This window comes from Prionailurus viverrinus, chromosome E2 (assembly GCF_022837055.1).
Source record: "Prionailurus viverrinus isolate Anna chromosome E2, UM_Priviv_1.0, whole genome shotgun sequence".
Classification (NCBI taxonomy): Eukaryota; Metazoa; Chordata; class Mammalia; order Carnivora; family Felidae; genus Prionailurus; species Prionailurus viverrinus.
In genome coordinates, this window is record NC_062575.1 from 25,788,317 (window position 1) to 25,810,860 (window position 22,544).

At 36.4% G+C, this 22,544-nt stretch overlaps 1 long non-coding RNA gene across 1 annotated transcript in view; it reads right to left on the reverse strand.

Moving 5' to 3' along the window:
• Window positions 1-17,430, reverse strand: part of LOC125153329 (uncharacterized) — a 34,260-nt gene extending 16,830 nt beyond the window's left edge. Inside the window, exon 1 of the long non-coding RNA XR_007147461.1 lies at window positions 17,303-17,430. This is a non-coding gene — a long non-coding RNA (uncharacterized LOC125153329). The remainder of the gene's footprint in view (window positions 1-17,302) is intronic.
• Between the last annotated feature and the right edge of the window lie 5,114 nt (window positions 17,431-22,544).

Genomic DNA, 22,544 nt, shown 5'->3' on the forward strand with positions numbered 1-22,544 from the left:
AATATTAAACCACCTTGCAGCCCAGGATAAATCCCACTTTGTTATAATGAATAATTCTTTCAGTGTACTGTTGGATTTGATTTGCTACTAGTTTGTTGAGAATTTTTGTATCCATGTTCATCAGGGATATTGGCCTGTAATCCTCCTTTCTAGTGGTGTCTTTGTCTGGCTGTGGAATCAAGATAATACTGGCCTCATAGAAGGCGTTTGGAAGTTTTCCTTCCCTTTCTATTTTCTTTAACAGTTTAGGAAGAATAAGTATTAACTCTTCTTTAAATGTGTGGTAGAAAAAAAAATAAATGTGTGGTAGAATTCCCCTGGGAAGTCATCTGGCCCTGATTGACTGATCGATGATTAGTTAGTTAGTTAGTTATGGGAGATTTTTAATCACTGATACTATTTCTTCGCTGGTTATCAGCCTGTTCACATTTTCTATTTCTTCCTGTTTCAGTTTTGGCAATTTATGTGTTTCTAGGAATTTATCCACTTCTTCAGATTGTCCAATTTGTAGGAATATAATTTTCCATAATATTCTCTTACAATTGTTCATATTTCTGTGGTGTTGATTGTGATCTCTCATTCTTGATTTTAACCATTTGGTTCTTTTCTCTTTTCTTTTTGATAAATCTGGCTAGAGGTTTATCAATTTTATTAATTCTTCCAAAGAACCAGCTCCTAGTTTCATTGATCTTTCTACTGTTTTGTGTTTTTGTTAGTTTCTATATAATTTATTTATGCCCTAATCTTCATATTCAGCTGGTATTAGGCTTCATTAGTTATTCTTTTTCAGTCTCCTTTAGTTGTAACCTTAGGTTGTATATTTGACATTTTTATTTTTTTATGAGGTAAGCCAATATTGATATAAACTTTCCTCTTATGATCACTTTTGCTGCATCTGAAAGGTTTTGGACCATCGTGTTTTCATTTCATTTGTTTCCATATATTTTATTTCTTATTTAATTTCCTGGTTAATCCATTCATTATTTAGCAAGATGGTCTTTAATTGTCAAGTATTTGTGGTCTTTCCAAATTTTTTCTTGTGCTTGACTTCAAGTTTCATAGCACTGTGGTCTCAAAATACGCATGGTATGATCTCAATCTTTTTGTACTTGTTTAGACCTGATTTGTGACCCAGTATGTGATCTATTCAGGAGAATGGCTCATGTGGACTCAAAAAGAATGTGTATTCCACAGCTTTAGGACAAACTGTTCTGCATGTATCTGTTAAGTCCATCTGGCCTAGTGTGTTATTCAAAGCCATTGTTTCTTTGTTGATTTTCTACTTCAATGATCTGTCCATTGTTATAAGTAGGGTGGTAAAGTCTTCACTATTACTGTGTTACTGAGTTTCTTTAGGTTTGTTATTAATTGATTTACACAGTTGGGGCATAAATATTTGCAATTGTTAGATCTTCCTGTTAGATAGTCTCCATTATTATGAGATAGTGCTCTTCTTCATCTCTTGTTACAATCTTTGGTTTAAAATCTAGTTTGTCTGATATAAATGCGGTTACTCCGGCTTTTTTTTTTTTGATAAATGTTAAGTGATAAAATTTTCTCCATCCCTTCACTCTCAATCTGCATGTATCTTTAGGTCTAAAATGAGACTCTTGTAGGCAGCATATAGATGGGTCTTGTTATTTTATCTATTCTGACACACTATGTCTTCTGATTGGAGAATTTAGTACATTTACATTCAAAGTGATTATTGATAGATATGAATTTAGTGCCATTGTATTACTTAAGTCATTGTTTCTGGAGATTTTCTGTTTCTTTCTAGTCTTGGTTGCTTTTGATCTTTTTTCCCACTCAAAGAGTCCCCCTTCAATATTTCTTGCAGGGCTGGCTTAGTGGTCATGACCTCCTTCAGTTTTTGTTTGTCTGGGAAACTCTTTGTCTCCTATTCTGAACGGCAGCTTTGCTGAATGGAATATTCATATCTTTCCCATTCAGCATGTTGAATACATCATTCCACTCCCTTCTGGCCTGCCAAGTTTCTGTAAAGAGGTCTTATTTGTCTTCCTTATAAGTTAGTGACTTCTTTTCTCCTGCTGCTTTAGGATTTTTTTCCTTATCTTTGTATTTTACAAATGTTACTACAATATGTCTTGTTGTTGGCCTGCTTTTGTTGATTTTGATAGGAGTTCTCTGTGCCTCCTAGATGTGGATGCCAGTTTCCTTCCCCAGATTAGGGAAGTTGCAGCTATAATTTCCTCAAATAAACCTTCTGCCCCCTTTTCTCTCTCCTCGTCTTCTGAGACTCCTATAACACAAATGTTATTAGGTTTTATGGAGTCACTGAGTGCCCTAAGTCTACATTTATGATCCATTATTTTTCTTTCCCTCTTCTTTTCAGCTTCATGATTTTCCATAATTTTATATTCTATATCACTCATTCATTCCCCTGCTTCTGCCATCCTTGTGTCATTACATCCAGTCAGTTTTGTATCTCAGTTACAGCATTTTTTATTTCAGCCTGACTAGCTTTTACGTCTTTTATCTCTGTAGCAAGGGACTCCCTGTTGTCTTCTATGCTTTTCTCAAGCCCAGCTAGTATTCTTATGATTGTTTTAAATTCTGGATAAGACATATCACTTTTATCTGTTTCAGTTAGATCCCTGGCCATGACCTTTTCTTGCTCTTTCCTTCGGGATGAATTCCTCCATCTTGGAAATTTGTCTAGGTCTCTGTCCTCTTCTCTGTGTTAAGAAAGCCTGCTATATTTCCTGCTCGAGAGTGATGGTTTTGTTAAGAAGAGGTCATATACTATCAAGGGCCTGGCACTTAAGTAAGTATTTCTGGCATATGCTGCATGCACTCGGCTACTGTGTTTTCACTGCTCTTTCCCTCAGGTCAGTCCTTTGCAGAGTTTCTCTTTGCCTGTGGTAAAGAGTGTTTGGATCTTGGCCAGAGTATGGGGAGATTTAACTAGATGTGCTCTGGTCTGTCTGCTTGATAAAAGAGACTTGATGCTATTTCCAGTAGAGCTGAAGCTTTGCAGCACTCTATGGTCTGTAGAAATCTGTACATTCAGGGGATGTTATTCTGGTCTTCTGTGGGAGGGGCCCACCAGCTTTTAGCATCTTCCCTACTATGCACACTTACCCTAGTAAAGAAGCACCTGCAGAGTGAAGAGTGCAGAGTGCAGGGGTGTGGGGCTTGGTGTAAGTGGTTTAGGCTATCACTCTTGGTGTTGTGCTGCTTACTAAAGTTAGGTGGGTTATGCTGAGGGATGGGGGAGGGGAATGGCACCAGCCCTCTTTGTCATCCCTGGAGAGGGGAGTTTAATCCTGCCATTGTCTGGGAAGCCCTCCCAAAAAAGTGAACACTCTCCCCTTGTGTGTCCAGGTGTCCCTCAGATCCCTGCCATTTACCCTGTCTGTGTCTGGGCTGTCTGCCCATCTGGCAGAGCAGTGCACCTGTGCTCTATACCAGGCAGGCTGTCTGTGTTTTAAAACTCCAAGCTTCAGGGACCTGGTGTGGTGTATAACCACGCTTGACATCTAGGGGAGGGTCTTGCTACACTGGGGCTGGTGCAGGTTTGCCCCACAGGGACAGTCACACCAACACACAGGAGCTTGGAGTTTGGAATAAAGTACAGTAAAGAGCAGGTATCTCTGCACTTGTGCTGAGGGGCAGGAAAGCATAATGGTGCCTGCTGGCTCTTTGTCCCCAGAGAGGCAAGGTCACCTCTCTCAGATGTACTCCAAGAAAGGGGAACTATCTCTCTGGTGTACCCCAAAGGATCCTCAGATCGTGCCATCTGCTCCTGGACTTCTGACCTCCTTCTCCACAGGAGTACCGTAGCGCCTGCTGGGCTCAAAACCAGCCATGGCGCAGATCTCTAAACTCCAGTCTTTGAGTTCCACCTGAGGTAAAAACTCATGATCATCAGCTCCTCTCATTTTCCCAGTCAATGGCTTTGGAGAAGTGTTTTCCTTGTGGGATCCCCTGTGCACTCCTCTCTCTTTGTCTCTCTCTCTGTCTCTGTCTCTCCTCTCTCCACAATCAGGGCTCCCTCCCTTCCATGGCACCTATGATCCTTTTCTTCCCCAAATCACCTCTCTGCACCTCCTAGCCTCCACAATGTGGTCTCTTTTCTCCCTCTAGTTGTGCAGTTTGTTTGGTCAGTTCTCAGATCAATTTCTTGGGTGTCCAGAATGATCTGATATTTATCTAGCTGTGTTTGAGGGATGAGGCAAGCCTAGGACCATCCTACTACTTCACCGTCTTCCAGTCTTCAACAACAAAACGTCTTAAAAATCATATGCAATAGTAGTTCTGGCATTTCCTAAAATCCCACCTGTGGTGATAAAGCCAGCATTCGTGGCAGTTATATAAAGCTTTGATTGTTCTATAATTCTATAATTGTTCTATAAATTATAAAGCTTGTTATGCCACAGCTATGAAACTTTGGGCACAGTAGTTAATGGGGGCTTTATTCTTGCCTGCATGATGCCAGGCTGCCACATTCTTAGCGAATAACATTTAAAAGGAATTGGGCTTCATGCAATAGAGTTTGTCATACAATGAAATTCCTATTTATGCAAAATGCAGCAGTGCTTAAGAAAATCCCAGTCATTTGAGGGTATGGTCAACTGAGATTCCATTACTTGGCATTTCATTACACTATGTGCATCTGTAATTCGTACATTTTGGAACTCTTTAGTGTCTAGAAGAGAGCATGACATATAACATCATGAATATGGCTTGTTATATTCCTACATAATTTAATGCCTGAACCGGCTAAATAACAAAGGATGATATAGGGAAGAAAACATTAAGTTTTAAACTTTGTATCTAGTTTAGTCTCCCCTACCCCCAAGCAAGATAGCTGCAAAACTTAAACTCCATCTCTTCTGAGGCTGATACCTCATGGACTGAAGCACAGTGACTTACATATGCTAGCCACTAAGAGAGGCAATCCAAATCCACCAAGCTGATTGCTTACTCTTGGAACCAGTCTACTCAGTGTCCAATACCAGCTGTGCCACTTTATTGGCTTGTACAGTCTTGAGACAGTTACTTCCTGTTTCAGTTTCCTCAGTCACATCTGCTGTCACAGTCTGGGGAGGTGATAATAACTACCTCATAAGATTGTTTTAAGAATTGAAAGAGGTAATCCATATAATCAAATAGAACAGCATCTGCCACAAAGCAAAGCCTTCAATATATGTTAGATATCACTGTTTTTTCTCTAGGAAAAATCAGAAGCTAACTAAGAGTTTTAGCCTGGAGTGAGGTGTGATGGAAGTGACCATGATTTGTAGGTAAAAAACATTTCTGCCTAGAGAGGTGCATGCTAATCGTGCAATGTGTAGAGAAGAGCCCAAGAGCAGGATTACAGCAGGGGGCATGTAACAGCAGGAAAGTGACTTCCACGAGACATGTGGCTCATATCATTTCATGGAAGGCAGGCCCAGAACTGAGACTCTACAGAGTGTAAATGCAGGGAGACCAACAAATCCCATGAGAATAAAGAATGTCAAAATCCATCATTTCCAACAGGCTTCCAAATCTGAAATTAGGAGATGAAAGGGCATTAAGTCGATTTCTCTGTGTAAACTGGTCTTGCATTAAATATGAACAAAAACATCCTAAAGACTAAAGGAGGCAGTGCAAAGATACAGTAGACATGGGGAACGGCATACGTATAGGGTTAGGAGGGTCCTAAGAAAAGTCTATAGTAACCCTGCTCAATATAACTTTCTGTGATTATATAAATGCTCTATTCTTGCACTCTCCAGTATGGTCACTACTATCCATAATATAATATGACTTGTAACTATAATGTGTAACTATATAATGTGACTTGAGCATATGAAGAACTAAATTTTAAACTTAATTTAATTAAAAATTTAGTAGTCATATGTGGCTAATGGCTACCATTTTGGGCAGTGGGAGTCTAATAAAGGACTATGATATCCCCACACCTAGGCAAACCAGTATATTTCAGTGCTTTCTAGTTTTGTGATTTATCCAGTCATCTGCATTCCTACAAATGATGCTAAGAGACTTAGAATTCATATTGTCTATAAGAATAAAAACTTATCTTCTTTAACAGCAAGTAGGATAGAACTCCGGAAAACAAAGTGTTGTTGCAAACCCTCTTGCTAGAGTTAATAAGCACTGACTGTTGCTCTTTCCTTTTGTGGTCTCCATTACCTGTACACCAGGCCCAATAAAAAACAGGGGTTGGTGAGCAGTTTAAAAAAAAATCTAAGTTCTTCTCTCAAATTATCCAGAATCAGTGTGCCCATTAAACGCATAAAAATATCATCTTTCACTGGATGCCACAGTTGAGAAAGAATACAACAAATGTGGTAAAATAATGACAGTTGTTACTTATTTTTCAGATATAGCATACTTAAGTTGTTATAGTGTCATCATTTCTGCTCTTGAAGAATTTCTGAAGACAAAACAACAAACACATTTAGAGGTGAATGTACAACTTGGATTCCTATAAACAAAGCTGTAGTCAGGTATCCAACACTTCAGGAAGAAGATGTATATTTCTGCAATATTTTAAAATAATCAATGAAGGAGTAAAGTTTTTCCAAACAATTCTTACACTTAAAATGTATTGTCAAGACTCAATAAAGGTGTCATATGACAGATGATTCCCTACTTTTCCCTTGAAAAGCAGCAACTTATTTTCTCTTCCCTTTGAGCTCTCTCCTTTCTGAAATGTTCTGCACTATGCCCTGTCAGATGAAAAATAAAAAGGCTCCATTTTATGTAAGCCACTATTATTCTTGGCAACAAATCCTAATGTATACAGAATAATATTGTGTTAGGGGTGCCTGGGTGGCTCAGTTGGTTAAGCGTCTGACTTCGGCTCAGGTCATGATCTCCCGGATAGCTCACAGCCTGGAGCCTTCTTCAGATTCTGTGTCTCCCTCTCTCTCTGCCCCTCCATGCTCATGATCTGTTTCTGTCTCTGTCTCTGTCTCTCTCTCAAAAACAAACATTAAAAATAAAATAAAATTTAAAAAAAGGTCATGTTGTATTCTCAACTGATTTGAGTTGAATGTTGGTTTCAAACTACATACATGTTAAGGGGATCCAGGTCATTTCTCCTTTTATAACTGATAGAATTTTCTTTCTTTCTACCACTAATAAGGGCTACATTTTTTTTGAATACTTACTATATGTCATACACTATTCTAAGTGCTCTGTACAATAAATTTATGAAATCTTCAAAAGCAACCTATGGAACAGCTAATATAAATGTCCTCAATTTGTAATAGAAAGTTTTCATCACACAGAATTTAAACAATTGTCCCAAGGTCAAAGGGCTACTAAATATTGATACTGGTAAGAGCCATGTAGATTTGTGAGTCAATAAATAGCCCATCCTCTTAACCACTAGTGCTAAAAGGTTAAGGTATGACTGGTATAGCATTATTTACATGAGGCAATAGATCCAGCTAAAATGCAGACAGTTCTGTTGGTTTTTCTGCCTTTTAAAGCCAAGTTTTTAATAACTATGCATCTCAGAATTCATTTTTAATGTATTTCACTCTTTATTTTATTTGTATATTCATGAACTTCTCGTTTCTCTTATATGAAAAGGGCTGTATGAATATCTTCAGACTACTTGCTTGGATTTTATTGGCATTATCACTGTCAGCATCATACCTAATATGTATTAAACACTTTCTGTATATTAGATCTTCACACAAAAGTTTACAACAATTATCTCATTCAATAGTATTATAACCTAATTGATGGGTACAATTATTATCTCTATTTTACAAATGAGGAAATGGAAGCTCAGAGTGCTTATGTACCTTTCTCAAGTTGTCACAGTCACAGAGGAATTAACTCAGGCCTGCCTTATTCTACTAATTTTACTGAGGAACCATACACATATAGCCCTAGTTGTAATTTTGCCTGTGGACAAAGCTGATTGTTCTATTGAGCTGTGGTTTTCAACCTGCAAATATGCAATTTCCTGTTTAAGTCATAATAAATATGCCAGTTATTAAGAACACATAACTTTCTGTCCCTGCCTCAGAACACATTTATTGCATTTTCCTCTAGGCAGGTAAGAAACATGCATTTAAATCTCCCTCTGATAAATGATTCTTAGAACTGCACTGATTCTTTGCTTTACTTGTGGCCTCACATAAAGTGCTGCAGTTAAAGTGGTGAGTACGGGAAGTAGTAGCAGAATATGGACTGGCAGTGAATAAAGAGAAAAAATGAGAGAGGGGAATAGTCTTTGCCAGTGATGGAAATTGCAAGGCTAAATAGGAATTTAAACTCCCTTTTACCTCCCAGTGAACAAACGCACAACTTTTAACATTCTTCCTTTACATCTTAAATCTTGGAAGCTTGGTATCATTAAGTGACTCAGTGCAATAGTCCTTCAAGAGAAATGATACCCCATCTAAGAAATAGTGACAAATACCAGATAAAGTACTCTCAGTCTAGTCAAACCACTGCCTTGGAAAGCAATAACATTGCCTGCTTTGATTCACACTGTGTTTCTCTGCATCACACACTAGTAGACTGTTTATCTTATTCAATGGCAGCTCAATATAAGACTGAGAGCTATAAAGAATTTATTCTATACTCCCTCCCCAAATCCTTGGTGGTAAAAATGTTAGAGCTTTGTTTTACTTAACTTCAGGACTCCTTTTCTTGCTATTGTTCATTCCTCTTGTCTGATGATTGTGACAAAAGAAAGAGAAGAATTTCTGAGATGACAACCATTGGGTAGAATGTCTTTCATGCTAATTTCCAAGATAGCAAAGTGTTAATGATCATCCCCTGGATACCTATAAAGTTTTAATCTATCCATAGCAAGTACACTTCTTTGGCAGAAATTGTCTGCCCTGAAAACAGCCATTTCCCTTCATCCTCCCTCCTTTCTGGCAGAAATTGATTTCTGCCATAGACAATGAAATGTTGGTCCTTTCTTCACAATCCTTTCCTGCAGTTAAGAACCATTAGGCATTAAAATCCTGGCCGTTGATACATACTAATAATGTCTTCTGAGAGCTTATGTGAAAGATTTTTTTCCCTGATAAAGATATAGCTCCAAGTATCCCACCTTCTCTCTTTCTGCCTTTAAAGGAGATGTATATGGGTGTGTGACAACTGTCTTGTCACTAGGAGTTTACTGGCTTGAGAATGGACAATCAACATGCAGAGCATCATAAGACAAAGACTCAAAATTTTAGAATCTTGAAGGCATTACCGAGCTATTGACCTAATGCTGCAACTGCCTCTCTCCAGACTTCTTAATTTGTGAATAATTAGCTATCTTAACTATGTAGGCCATTTTCAGGTTTATGAGCATTTTTTTTCCTTCCAGTCAAAACCATAGTAACTGTTGCACCTACATGTCCCAGGTATTGCAACTAATTCAGTAAGTTGACAGAAATAATCCCTATACTCATGAAAATGCAGACATACAACCCTTTCCAGGAAAATGAGTGGTCATCATTAAGCTTTGCTCATGACCACTTTGCCTCTGGTGTCCAAAGATTAAATATGTTGGAAAAAAGAAAACAGTAATGATTAACTCTTTAGCTTTGACTTTTTTTGTTATCAATTTTATGATCTGTAAAATGAAACTGGAGGACCTTCAAAGTTACCCATAAGATTCTAAAATTCTATCTTCTTCAGAAGTGTTTTGGAACATATGTTCAAACAAAAGTTTGAACAATGGGCATTGCTAAATTTGGTCTAGACATGATAGTGCAACTATTAGAATTCTTCATCCTATTTATAATAAAGATTTGAATCTGAAAGTGTAAGAAGGATTAAATTTAGAGGTGAATATAACAGAATTATAAATCAGATCACATTTAATAATAACATCAAAGGTAATGATAAAAGCAATGTTGCTTCCTAGACATACTTTTGTTTCTGCATGGTTGGGACAAAACCACAGGTAACATTGAATGTGACAATGGATTTAAGGGGACAGGGGACACTTCACAGGTAAAGACAGAGAGAAGGACAGGAAGAGACTTCACAGACTGTCACAGAGGCAGGATTCAAAAGATGATAACCTATGTAACAAAATTGCTTCCTTAAAATGCTGAGTCCTGGGCCTCACCCTCTGGTCTGATGCAAATAAACTTCTTAGGTAATCCATGAAAATCTGCATTTTAATAAAAGCCTCAAGTGAGTCTTCCCTAAGCACATTTAATTTTGGGAACCATTGCTCAAGATCTGCTCTGAGCCACATGTAATTCTGTTTAAATTAACTAAATAAAAAATTTTTAAATTCAGTTTCTTATTTGCACTACTCTTTCTTAGTTGCTCCATAGACATCTGGATAGCAGCTACCATAGGAGACCACACAGGCATAGAACATTTCTACCCTCACAGAAAGTTCTATTACATGCCTACAGCATGTGTTGTGTATATAAGCTACATCGCCAATCAATTAGCATCTCTCCCTCCAAAATCAAATTCCCTTCTTTATGCTCCAGTCCCTCTCCCCATGAAAGCATTCTATCCTTTCTCTTATCTATACTAGAGGCCTGCTTCTGGCTATTTCTTACTTGAAAAACAATAACACTACTACCACCACCAACAAACATGCTATTGATCAATATTGAATACCATGAGACACTATATCCATCACTTTATGTTTACTGTAATTCTAATTTTCATGATTAATTTGTGAAACTCATTTACCATCTGCATTTTATGGATGACTAAAGTGTAAATCAGAGACATTCATTCATTTACTCAATGTCAAGTATTTAGTGCCTACTATTGTTAGGTATATTCTCTGACTGTGGAAAAGGGTGCAGCATGGTATATACACACACCCACAACAACAAAAAAAAAACTGCTGTCATCATATTTCTATTTTTGTGGGCAGAGACAGGCAATAAGCAAGTATATAAGTAAATTATTAAACAATGTATGTCATATGTATGTCAGTTTGCTACTAAGCAATGTATTTCAGATTGTGTAGAGAGAAAATAACTACTAGAGTAAGATAAGATCAACCAGCTAGTAATTGATGAAATTAAGATTTATATTCAAATATATATGATCCTATGAATGAGCACTTTCTTTCCAAGCTGGCAACGTTCTGGGTACTTAAAAAAAATCCTTACCCCAAGTTTTAAGGAAAAATAACATTTCCTTATTTTTTCATAACTAATTCAAAAGGAAGGAGCAGAATAATTTCCAGAACAAAGAGGAGACAGGCTATGACTGAATAAGTATGGGGAATTGCAAGGGATTATGTATGCTTTTAGGAATTAGAGAGTAGGAAGATAACATGCAAATTAATTGAGAAGAAAATAAGGACCACAAAAGTCTACGTGAGCTATAGAAGGAAAAATATATCAGTCTTTATTCTTTGCAAGTTACTCTGCCAAAAGAGGAAATATTTTTATTTTCATCTGTATTTATTTTTGCATACCAAGTGCCTTTATCTTTGGAGTTCAGATAGGTAGTTATTTAATTCCCTTTCTTAACCTCATTTAAAACTATTCTTTTGTTAATAGGGCATATTTATTTATGCAAAGTCAAGTATGCAAAAAAAGTCACACTTCTCTATTTCACTGAAAGGAGTCTAAATATAATTCTGAAGCCCCTTTCCTCTAGGCTGGCACAAATTATAATCTCAGCGATTTTTGTGCCTGGGTAGACACAAACCTATATACACATAAACACATACCCTCTCAACAAATATGCAAAGATGCTTGGTCTTGCCCAGTATGCAAGCATGGGGCAAGAGTCAAGTGCTTCTACTCCAAGTAATTACCACTGAAGTACTCCCTGCTCTAGACTTGAAGTTAGAAACTGGGATAATTGAGGGACACACTTAAAACACAAGAACCTTCTGAGGCTAGCGTTTGCAGCCTGCTTCCCACTGAGCCATCTGTATGGAAGCCTTGTTACTCTCCTGGGAGCAGACACATCTCCACTTCTAGGAGATGTCAGGGAACTGGCAGTATCTGCCTTCTGCTCATCTTATTCCTCTTGCTTTAAACTTACTTTGCATCTCCCCATCAAACAAACAAACAAACAAAAACTCTGTCAAAACCTAAACTAGTGTAGATTTCTATAGAGGTAGAAAGAGGGACTGTCTTCACATAGTGTCTCTCTTCCATTTTTAAGGATGCTTGCAATTACATTGGGCTCACCTGAATAATCTAGGATAATCTCCTAATTTTAAGGCCACCTGATTAGCAACCTTAATTCCATCAGCAACCTTATTACCCTTTGCCACATAGCCTAACGGGTTCACATATTTTAGAGATTAGAGTATGGACATTGCGCGGGATCACCATTCTGCCTACTACTACAGCTTTTTATGCCAAAATAATAAGTATCTTGAAGCATTTCAGTTGTTTTATTAAGAACCCTCTAACTTTGATTTGCAAATGGCGGGGTTATAACTGAAAGGTAGAGAATATGGTTCCTTGATATGCCTTCAGTTCTCTATAGAATGAGAATTACTCAAATGTCAACATAAAATAGATATAAAGAAAGGGAATCAGATGCAATCAACCCCTCCAAGTAATTATCTGTGGTACCAAGAAATAGTTACTTTTATTTTTTACAATTTTTCCTTCCTGCACATCCCTGTTTCACTGTTTTTCCCAAGGCTTCACTTACTATCTCCAATTTCAGCTATCCCTCTGCTCACATAAAGAGAATATTGATGAGGGCAGTGGGAGACTAGAGTTTCAGTCCCAGCTCTGCCACTGGATAACCGCAATCCCCAGGTCAATTCACTTTCTGTCTCTGAGATGCAGTCTCTCCATATGTAAAACTCTAGACTATACCAATCTCTTATCAAGTAAGATGCACAGTACAGATGAGGGACATGGCACATGTATAAAATATAATTCATTCCTCAATGATCTATCATTGTTATCTGTATTTTAGAGATTAAAGAAATTGAGGCTCAGATAAGGTGAATAACATTTCCTAGATTAACACAGTTTATACATAAAAGAAACTAATAGATTATCTCATATAATATAAAATATTCTCATGTAATATGTAAAGTATACAATTCTCTCAATTAATAATCAGAGCGCCATGCTGTCACTCAAATGGAAATAGATGTGACTATGTAGAAACATAAACTTACACACAATAAATAATTCATGTCTTTGCAATAAAGTCATTCTAATACCACAAATTCCAAGTGATGTATTCAAAAGTGAGGGGAGCAGAAAGCTCAATTTCCCAAGCTGCTGAGTCCTTGCTGCAGGCAGATTCTAGCTCTGATTAAATTAATGCCTGCCCAAACATAGGAACAGAGCCAACCTGAGAATCAATGTCAGTTAAAGCTTTCAGCTCTTTGGGTGTAACTTTTATTTTTCAACATAGAATACAGTCCAATTCTTTTTATCACTGCAGAAAGTTAATAGGAGCATTTGGATCAAACACATCCATGTTATAGACTAAAGTGTTCAGAAAATGTAGTTACAAGAATAAAAAAAAAATCTGAAGAAAACCCTATCTGAAAATCTCTATCACAAGTTGCTGGTTAAAAATTACTAGAGGCTCAAATGGGTATTATTAGCTCTTTCAGGATTTCTGTTCACTATCACTATACACAGATTAGAGTCCATCCATCTGTTATGTAAAGAATAATCAAAGCTAATGATCACAAAGCATCCCAGGCACCGGTTACTATATTAACTAGATTTATATAGGTTTCCTCATTTTTCTTAGCAATTTTATAAAGTGTGTTCTAATATTATCCAAATTTGGCAACTGAAGGGACACAGACATAAAAGAGTTAAGAAGTTGCCCACAATTGCACAGCTAACAAGATGTGGGGTAGTCAAGTTCTCTCATTTGAGAGCTCATGCTGCATACAGCTTCAGTTTGGTAGAAAAATTCCTTCCCATTGAACAGAAATGCATCATTCTCTTTTTGTTGTTGTTGTTTCTTTATCCATAATTGTGAGACCTTAGGATAATGACATCGTTTCTTTACTTTTTTCTCATTTCATCTTTCACTGACCAAGACAGAATCTTTCCTATAAAAGGTGATCAATAAACAATTTTAAGATTAATAAATCAGATGTGGAGAAAAAGAAACCCTTGTGCACTGTTGGAGGAAAAGCAAATTGGTGCAACCACCATGGAAAACAGTATGGAGATTCCTCAAAACATTAAAAAAGAGTTACCATAGGATTCAGTAATTCCAATACTGGGTATTTACCCAAAGAAAACAAAAATACTAACTTGAAAAAAATATATATGCCATTGCATGTGTATTGCACCATTGTTTTCAATAGCCACAATCTGGAATCAACCCAAGTGTCCACTGACAGATGAATGGATAAATAAGATGTGGTGTATACACATGGATGCAATAATATGGATGGGTGGATGGATGGATTCAGGCAGTATAATGCTAAGTAAAATAAATCAAAGAAAGATAAATACCACATGATTTCACTCATATGTGGAATACAAAAAGCAAAACAAATGACCAAACAAAGAGAAAAAGAAAAGGAGACCAAAAAGACCCCCCAGATTCTTAAATACAGAGAACAAACTGGTGGTTGCCAGTGGGTGGGTAGGAGGGGTGAAATAGATAAATGGGATTAAGAGTATACTTCTTTTGATAAGCACTGAGAAGTATAAAAATTCTTGATGATAATGTACATCTGAAACTAATATAACACTGTATATTAATTGTACTTGAATAAAAAAATAACATCCCCTAAAAAGTATATTAATATACCACTCTATATATACCATTCTCTAATATGCCAGACATATCTGCATTTGTCATGATTGTCTTCAATTAGCCCTATCACCCTCACTCGGCAAAGTAGCAATGCTAACAGTCCACAGAATATTCTTAGCATTTATTAGCAGACAATTTAAAACAGGTAAGAAAACAATTATGTTTGGGACATAGGTTATTTTTTCTTAGCTAAGCACTGATTCCAAAAATCTGCTGGTTAACATTCATCCAGTATTTAACTCCCTGTGTGCATCTGAAGTGTCTTAGTCACAGAAATGACTTCTCCTCAATCTGCTTTTCAGTAATCAGGTATCTAAAATTCTGGCCTTTCTGAGGAACTGATGCTTTATTTCCATCCTGGAAGTCTGAAAATTTCCATCCTGGAAGTTGGAGACCTGATATGTAACATTTACTTTAAGGATATGGCTGGGAAATCTTCTCATTAGCAACTGTTTAACAATTGTTAAATACAATAGTCGAGGACTATTTAAAGACCAGTAATCTAAGAATGGGTTTCTCAAATAAAGAAGGCACCAGAAATATTCTCAACTTAAAATGAATAAAATAGCCAAGTGTTCTCAGATGGTTCATGGTGGCCTAGTGAAATGAATATGTGTACATAAAGACAAAAGACAGATCAGCAGAAGGTTGAGCCAATCAGAGGTCTTAACGGCGAGGGAAATAGAGATTCCTCAAACTTCACTGAAAATTGCAATTGGGGATTTCTGGGCAGCATTTCTCTATTTTCTCTTCCTCTCTAATACCCAATAAAGCTAATCATCTACCAGTGTTGAATTTTACCTGTTAGGTGACACAAGAGGACTGTGGCTTTGTGGAAAATAAATACGAATATTAATCCCTCCTTTTCTGATTGAAAATCAGTAGCACGACTATAAATTATGAATTTCAAAGTCACCACACATACTAACTTGATTATTAGTACTGTCTTTGTCATTGTTTCATTATCAGTACCTATGGTGTTAAGATCTTCATAAGCATTATTCACTTGGTTTTGTTAACACCCAAAAGATTTGTGATAGTAATCTCCATTTGACACTTGAAAATACTGGGTTTAGAAGAGCTGAAATAACTCATTCAAGGTCACATAGTTAATTCACACCCCTTTCTATTCGCATCCTATATCATTGTCTCTTTTACCACTGACCAAGCATCAAGCTTATACATGTAACTAAAAGAGAAAATGTCACTGTCCTGTAGAAAACTTTGATTTCATTAATAGATTAATATTACCTACAGTAATTTCTAAGAAACTAAACAGACTCAAAGGCAAGAGTTAAAGAAACGGGCTCCTACATGATAAAGAGAATCAAGGACAGTGAAGAAGAAGAATAAAACAGAAATTTGGATTGATAAGCATCAGGATTCCCTGCTCTTTTCTGAGACTGTCCACTGAGATTTTATTTCCATAAAATCACACAATTGTGTTATATGTGCCAATTTAATTCAGAAATCTTTTATATAGTTTATATTACTTTGCATTTACCCAACCTGTTGTAGTTTAATCTTTGCATATACCTCCATGATGCTTAGCCCTGCCCATGAAGAACAAAGAAAACAGTTTCAGCCTCGGTCAATGTGCTTTGCACTAAAAATATAAAATATCCATTTTTACTCTTCATCTTCCAAATACTATTCTGTTTTCTCTGCTTTAAAGTCAATGTCATAGGTTTTTGTCCTTTCCAATTTGACCATCAGACATAAGTCTTTACCATGATCACCCTGGCTCTTATTTATTGGCATCCAGATTCCACTTGACTGGTTATAGATTGTTTGTCCCATACCTGTTATTTAAAAGCACATATTTCTACACAGTGGATTTCCTAAGCTACAGTTGATTTTAATCAATTTTATTTAACTCACTTTTAATTTCCTTCATGCCTAGACTTTTAAAAAAATCCAATACCATATTTTATGCTGTGTCATTTGAAAACTTGCAAACTGATTAAGCTGTGATCACAGCCATGTGCAATACCTCCACTTTCCTTCAAGTTTAGGATATAGCAAGGGGACAATGTTAGCCAGTAATTCTAAAGGAGAGACAAAACGATGTATTACAAAGAGAAAAGAACAAGTACTCAGAAGATCTAGATGCACTGTAATTACGTTATTTCTCAATTTAAATCCTTCAATGATTCCCTCAAGGGCAACCAATTAACGCCCAACATTCTCAGTAATGCTTATAAGGCCATCATGATATTCACTTCAGGGCCATTTTCCCTAGCTCTCAATCCTGCCAGGTTTACTCTATCTTGTGGGTCTTCATGTTCTCTCACTTCACCCTTGTTCTTCTTTGTATGTGTTACTGTGTCTCTCTCTGGAAATCTACCAGGATAACTCTTACTAATTCTTTATGATTTAGCTTAGACATCATTCCACTCCTACTGTCATATGTCCACCAAGAGCTTCCCAAATTTGCTTAAGGTAAGAAATATCTCAGGAAACTCCAGATCTACAAAATGAGTGTTTTCAACATTTCTGAGATTTTCTTTAATCAGATATGGTAAGACATGCAGACAAAGAAACAGAAATGTGAAAAAATAATTCAAAATGCAGTAAGCACCGCTAAGAGACTCACTCAAAATGGAGTTGGACAGACCTTGAAGGAAGCAGGACCCATGCACATATCCTGTTTCAATTCTTGGAACACCACAAACTTTTGACTTTTGTCAGTTGCAAATAGACCACCTCCTGGAAAATTTCCAGTTTGGGCTGAAATAGAAATAATGGAATGCCTGTTAGCCAAATAGCCTATCATGTATCAGACAGTCAGCACATTAAACTCTGCCAGCACCAATCACAATTCTTTCAAAACAATTTATGTGAAAATCTAGTGTTTTTTATCTTTATAAGCCTGTACTTCCTCCTTGCAATTTGGAGCACACTTTTAAATTTCCATTGACACTGGGTCTCCCATATTGCAATCCCTAAGACCCCAAATAAACACTTTGGGTTGCTTCTTGATTAACGTAAGATAGGACATGCCACACAGACCAACAGGGGGAAGGGCTGGGATCAGACATGAGGTAGGTGAGTGAGGGGAAAATGTGAACAAGAGTCTTTATGGTGGTTTTCACAGAAAGGAAGGGGAGAAGCAAGTTAATCGGTTTTAGTATTGGCTAGTGGGAATAGGTTTCAGGATTTGGGAAGAACTGGAACTGTTTCTAGTGGCCTGATACCTGGCTAAGGGTGATTAGGGCAGGTGAGTAATGGCCCAGAGACTATTGTTGGTTGTTTTACATTTGAAAGGTCTGCTTCCCCCAAGAGTTATCTCTAGGAACTGGTGAACCTTGGAAGGGGCAGTCCCAGCAAGACTCCAAGATGTCAAAACATCAGAAAATAAGGGGGAAAAAAACCATGACTAGTACAGTGAATTTCTTTAGGGAAAATCATTAACTTCTAAAGCACCCAGGTAGAGTCCCATTCCTAGTAAGAGTGGTGGGATAGTTTATATAGGAATAATCTGCCTCTAGATAACAATGAATTTTACTTCCCTTAGAGACAAGAGCAGAGAAAAATTAAAGGGAACATGACTATTGATAAAAAGTATGGTACTGAACAAGATTTATTCTTAAAGAGTCTTTCCCAAAAAGGTTCTGGTTTGCATTGGGTGGGGCAGCTATAATTCAGGCAAAAATAGCAATAGCAATCTTACTGGATTGAGGTGTCAGAGAATGAAGTTGAGGATACCAAAGTGTTTGGAAATTAAGGACATAACCACAGAGAGTGGAGCCCCTAACTGTGCCTACAAATCTCCCATAAAACTCTGGCTGACCCTAAACTATCTGTGCACATGTAGGCTTCAAGAAGTCTCATAAAAAACAACAGAATATTGAAAATCTGACCATAGTTCCACACTATTGACAGCAGGGAAACACACTTTGATGTTTGAATCACACCTATTTAAAAGGGTGTCATGAAAACTTTCCACTGAAATTCTACAATAGTCATGGTTTAGAAATAAAAACTATGTCCTTGGACTAAGTAATATTCTTCAGGCTAATGGAAAAGCTGACACAGACATTCTGTGATTAAGTATAAAACCCAGTCTCCTCTAAAATTAAGAAAATCTGGGTGCCTGGGTGGCTCAGTTGGCTGAGTGCCTAACTCTTGATTTTGGCTCAGGTCATGATCTTAGGGTCAGGAGATCGAGCCCCACATCAGGCTCTGAGCTGCACATGGAGCCTGCTTGTGATTCTCTCTCTACTTTTCCGTCTGCCTCTCCCTTGCTTGCATGCATTCACTCTCTCCAAATAAATAAATAAACATAAATTAAGAAAATCAACTAGTAAAATAAGTCCCTGATTCATCGGAGATGTTGCATGCATCAGTAATCCATTTCTTTCACTGGTGAGTAGTATTCTAGAGCAAAGAGGTAACACAGTTTATCATCACATGGGCTTATGTAGAGCCAAGGTTTTTAATTTTGATGAGGTCCTATTTACCATTTTTCTTTCATTAATTGTGCTATTGATGTCAAGTCCAATAATGCTTTGACCAGACCTAAATCATGAAGACTTTCTCTTTATTATTTTTGTCAAAAATCAATTGGACATACTTGTATCATTCCATTTCTGGGTTCTCTATTCTAGCCTATTTATCTGTGTGCCTATCTTGCCAGTACGACACTGTCTAAATTACTGTAGCAAGATAGCAGGCCATAATATTTGATAGAGTGATTCTTCCTATTTTATTCTTCTTTGTCAAGATTTCATTATTCTGGGGTCAATGCATTTCCATAAAAATTTTAGAACAATCTCATCTAGATAGAGATTTATATTTAATCTCTAAATATCTTTTCAAAATTTGGTTCTGGAGGAAATGGAAAAAGTATGGAAAAAAGTAACTTTGGTAAAAGACTATTATCCAAAATAAAACAAATATAAATTAAAATAAAGAAATCTCAAAACTCAAAATAAAAACTCAAAATAAAGAAATCTTAAAACTCAACAGAAATTCAGTAACCCAATTTAAAACATGGGCAAAAGACCTGAGTATATACCTCACCAAAAAAAGATACATGGATAGGAAATAAGCATGTGAAAAGATACCCAATGTCATATATCATAAAAGAATCACAAATCAAAACAACGAGATACTACTACGTGCCTGTTAGGACCAAACATAAAACACTGACAAAACCAAATGCTGCTGAGGATATAGAGTAACAGGAACTCATATTCAATGAGTGGGAATACAAAATGGTGTAACTACTTTGGAAGACGGTTTCTTACAAAAGAAAACACATTCTTACCATACGACCTAGCAGTCACACTCTTTGATATTTACTGAAATGAAGTGAAAACTTATGTCCATATCCAAGCAGAACATGGATATTTATAGTAGCTATATTCATACTTGCCAATACTTGAAAGCAACCAAAAGGTCCTTCAGTAGGTAAATAAACTGTGGTAAATCCAGGCAATGGATTATTACTCAGTGCTAAAAACAAATGAACTTGAAGCCATGAAAAGACATGGTGGAGCCTTAAATTTATATTACTAGTGAAGGAAGCCAATCTGAAAAAGCTACATACTGTATGATTCCAAATATATGATATTCTGGACAAGTCAAAACTATAGAGACAGTAAAAAATACAGTGGTTTTCAAGGGATAGGGAGGAGGAAAGGGTAAATCAGCAGAGCAGAGATTTTTAGGGCAGTAAAACTCTTCTGTATGATACTATAATGGTGGATGTATGTCATCATACATTTGTCCAAACTTATATAATATACAACACCAAGAGTGAATCCTAATGTAAACTACGGATGCTGGGTGATAATGATGTGGTAGGGTAGATTCACTGATGAAAAGAAGTATATCCACACTCTCCGTGGATGTTGATAGTGGTAGAGGTGATTGGGATGGGGAAAGAGGTATATGGGAAACTTCTACATCTTCTGTTTAATTTAGCTGTGAACATAAAACAGCTTTTAAAAAATAGAGCTTATTTTAAAAAATCTTCACAAGTTTTCTGTAGTAATTAGTGTAATATTGGAAAGCATTTAGAAGAATGCTTGGAACATATTACAAAGTGCTCCATAAATGTTTGGCACATAAAGAAAAAAATTTACTTTTACTACTAGTTGACACTGTATACAAACATTAAGTCAAAAAGGATCATGGATATAAACACATCAGTTGGAACAATAAAGTTTGTGTAAGAAAATAGGAGAAAATATTCATGACCTTGGGTTTGACAAAATTTTCTTAAACTAGACCTAAAAAGCACAGTCACTGAAATAAGGAGAGAATGGAGTTTGAATATATAAATATACACACTCACACACACACAACTTTGGCTTACCCCAAACACTGTTAATTAAATTAAAAGGCCAGAGATGGGATAAAACATCTGAATACATGTAACTGCCAACATATATGTATTTAGTCAAGAAAGAACTACAAATCAGTAGAAAAATAACTCAATAAAAAAATATAAGACTTGAACAGAGATGTCAGAAAAGAGTTACAGATAACTAATTACCATATAAAAAGTGTTTAATTATTCATATGATAAATGCATATTAAAATCCCAGCTATGCAGTATTTAACATTCACAATAAAAGTTACAAAAGCAACAACAAAACGACTAATAATATCCAGTATTGGCTTGTTTGTCGAGCGATGGAATTCTCAACATTTTTAGTACGAATGTAAAATTAAAATACCACGTTTGACAACTAAAGACAGTGTTGCATAAAATTAAAGATGCATCTACTCAATGACCCCACAATTCCATTTCTAGGTATTTATTGGGAAAAAAAGAAAACATATGTGTGCAAAAAACGTTCATAACAACTTTACTCCTAACAGCATAAAATTGGAAAAGAACCAAGTATCCATCAACAGGAAAACAGATTAGGAAAAGATGGAATATCTATGAAATATAAGAACGTCAGCAATGAGTGAACTATTGATACAGCATCATGGATTAATCTAAAAATGCCATCATTAGTAAAAGAATCCAGACACAAAAGAATAAATATATGGAGTACAAAAACAGGTAAAAGCAATTTGTTGTGATAAAAATCAGGATAGCGGTTACTTCATAAAACATATATCATGCAAGTAACACCTCGCAGGCTTGGGAGGTCCATGTATTATGATTCTAAAGTCTCAACTCTTAACTCTAAGAAACTTCATTTTGCCCTCCTCACGATAATGTTATATAAATCCTTTGTACCCCTTCTCTGTGCCCTATTGCTAAAGCCTCAAACCTGGAAAGGGAGTAGGGATTTCCGGGAAGGTAAAAGAGCAAACTTTATGGAAGCGTTGTAAAATGTAATGGATGTAATATCACTTCAATATCATATGTTATTCTGTCTACTTTCTAGAATGTTTAAGTGTGTTTTAGATAAAACAATCTTGAGAAGATTTACATACATAAACTATTTCATTAGAGTGTAAAATTTGGATTAAGAAAAATAAAAAAAATAATTCATTAATGTAATTTTTAAATAAAGAGTTGCTAACAAAACAAGAGGCAAGGTGCTGTGTCATGATACTTCAATGCAATTGTCAGGTTAGCAATCTTACTCCCAGTAGACCAGTGGTTCTCAAACTTTAAGTAATACAACCTAGAGACTTTGACTATATGAGAATTCAGAAAACCGAAGCCTCATATAAGTTGATGAAGTAAAGCAGAATTGGAGCCAAGGGATACGTGATCTAAACAATCACCCCATGCCAATCACCAAATGATCATCTTAACAAAAGAGAGTCTAGTCTGTTCTTGTCCATTCTTATTACATCTAACAAATCGATAATATACATATGCAGAATAAATGAATGACAATTCAGCACCTTCTTTGGGACTT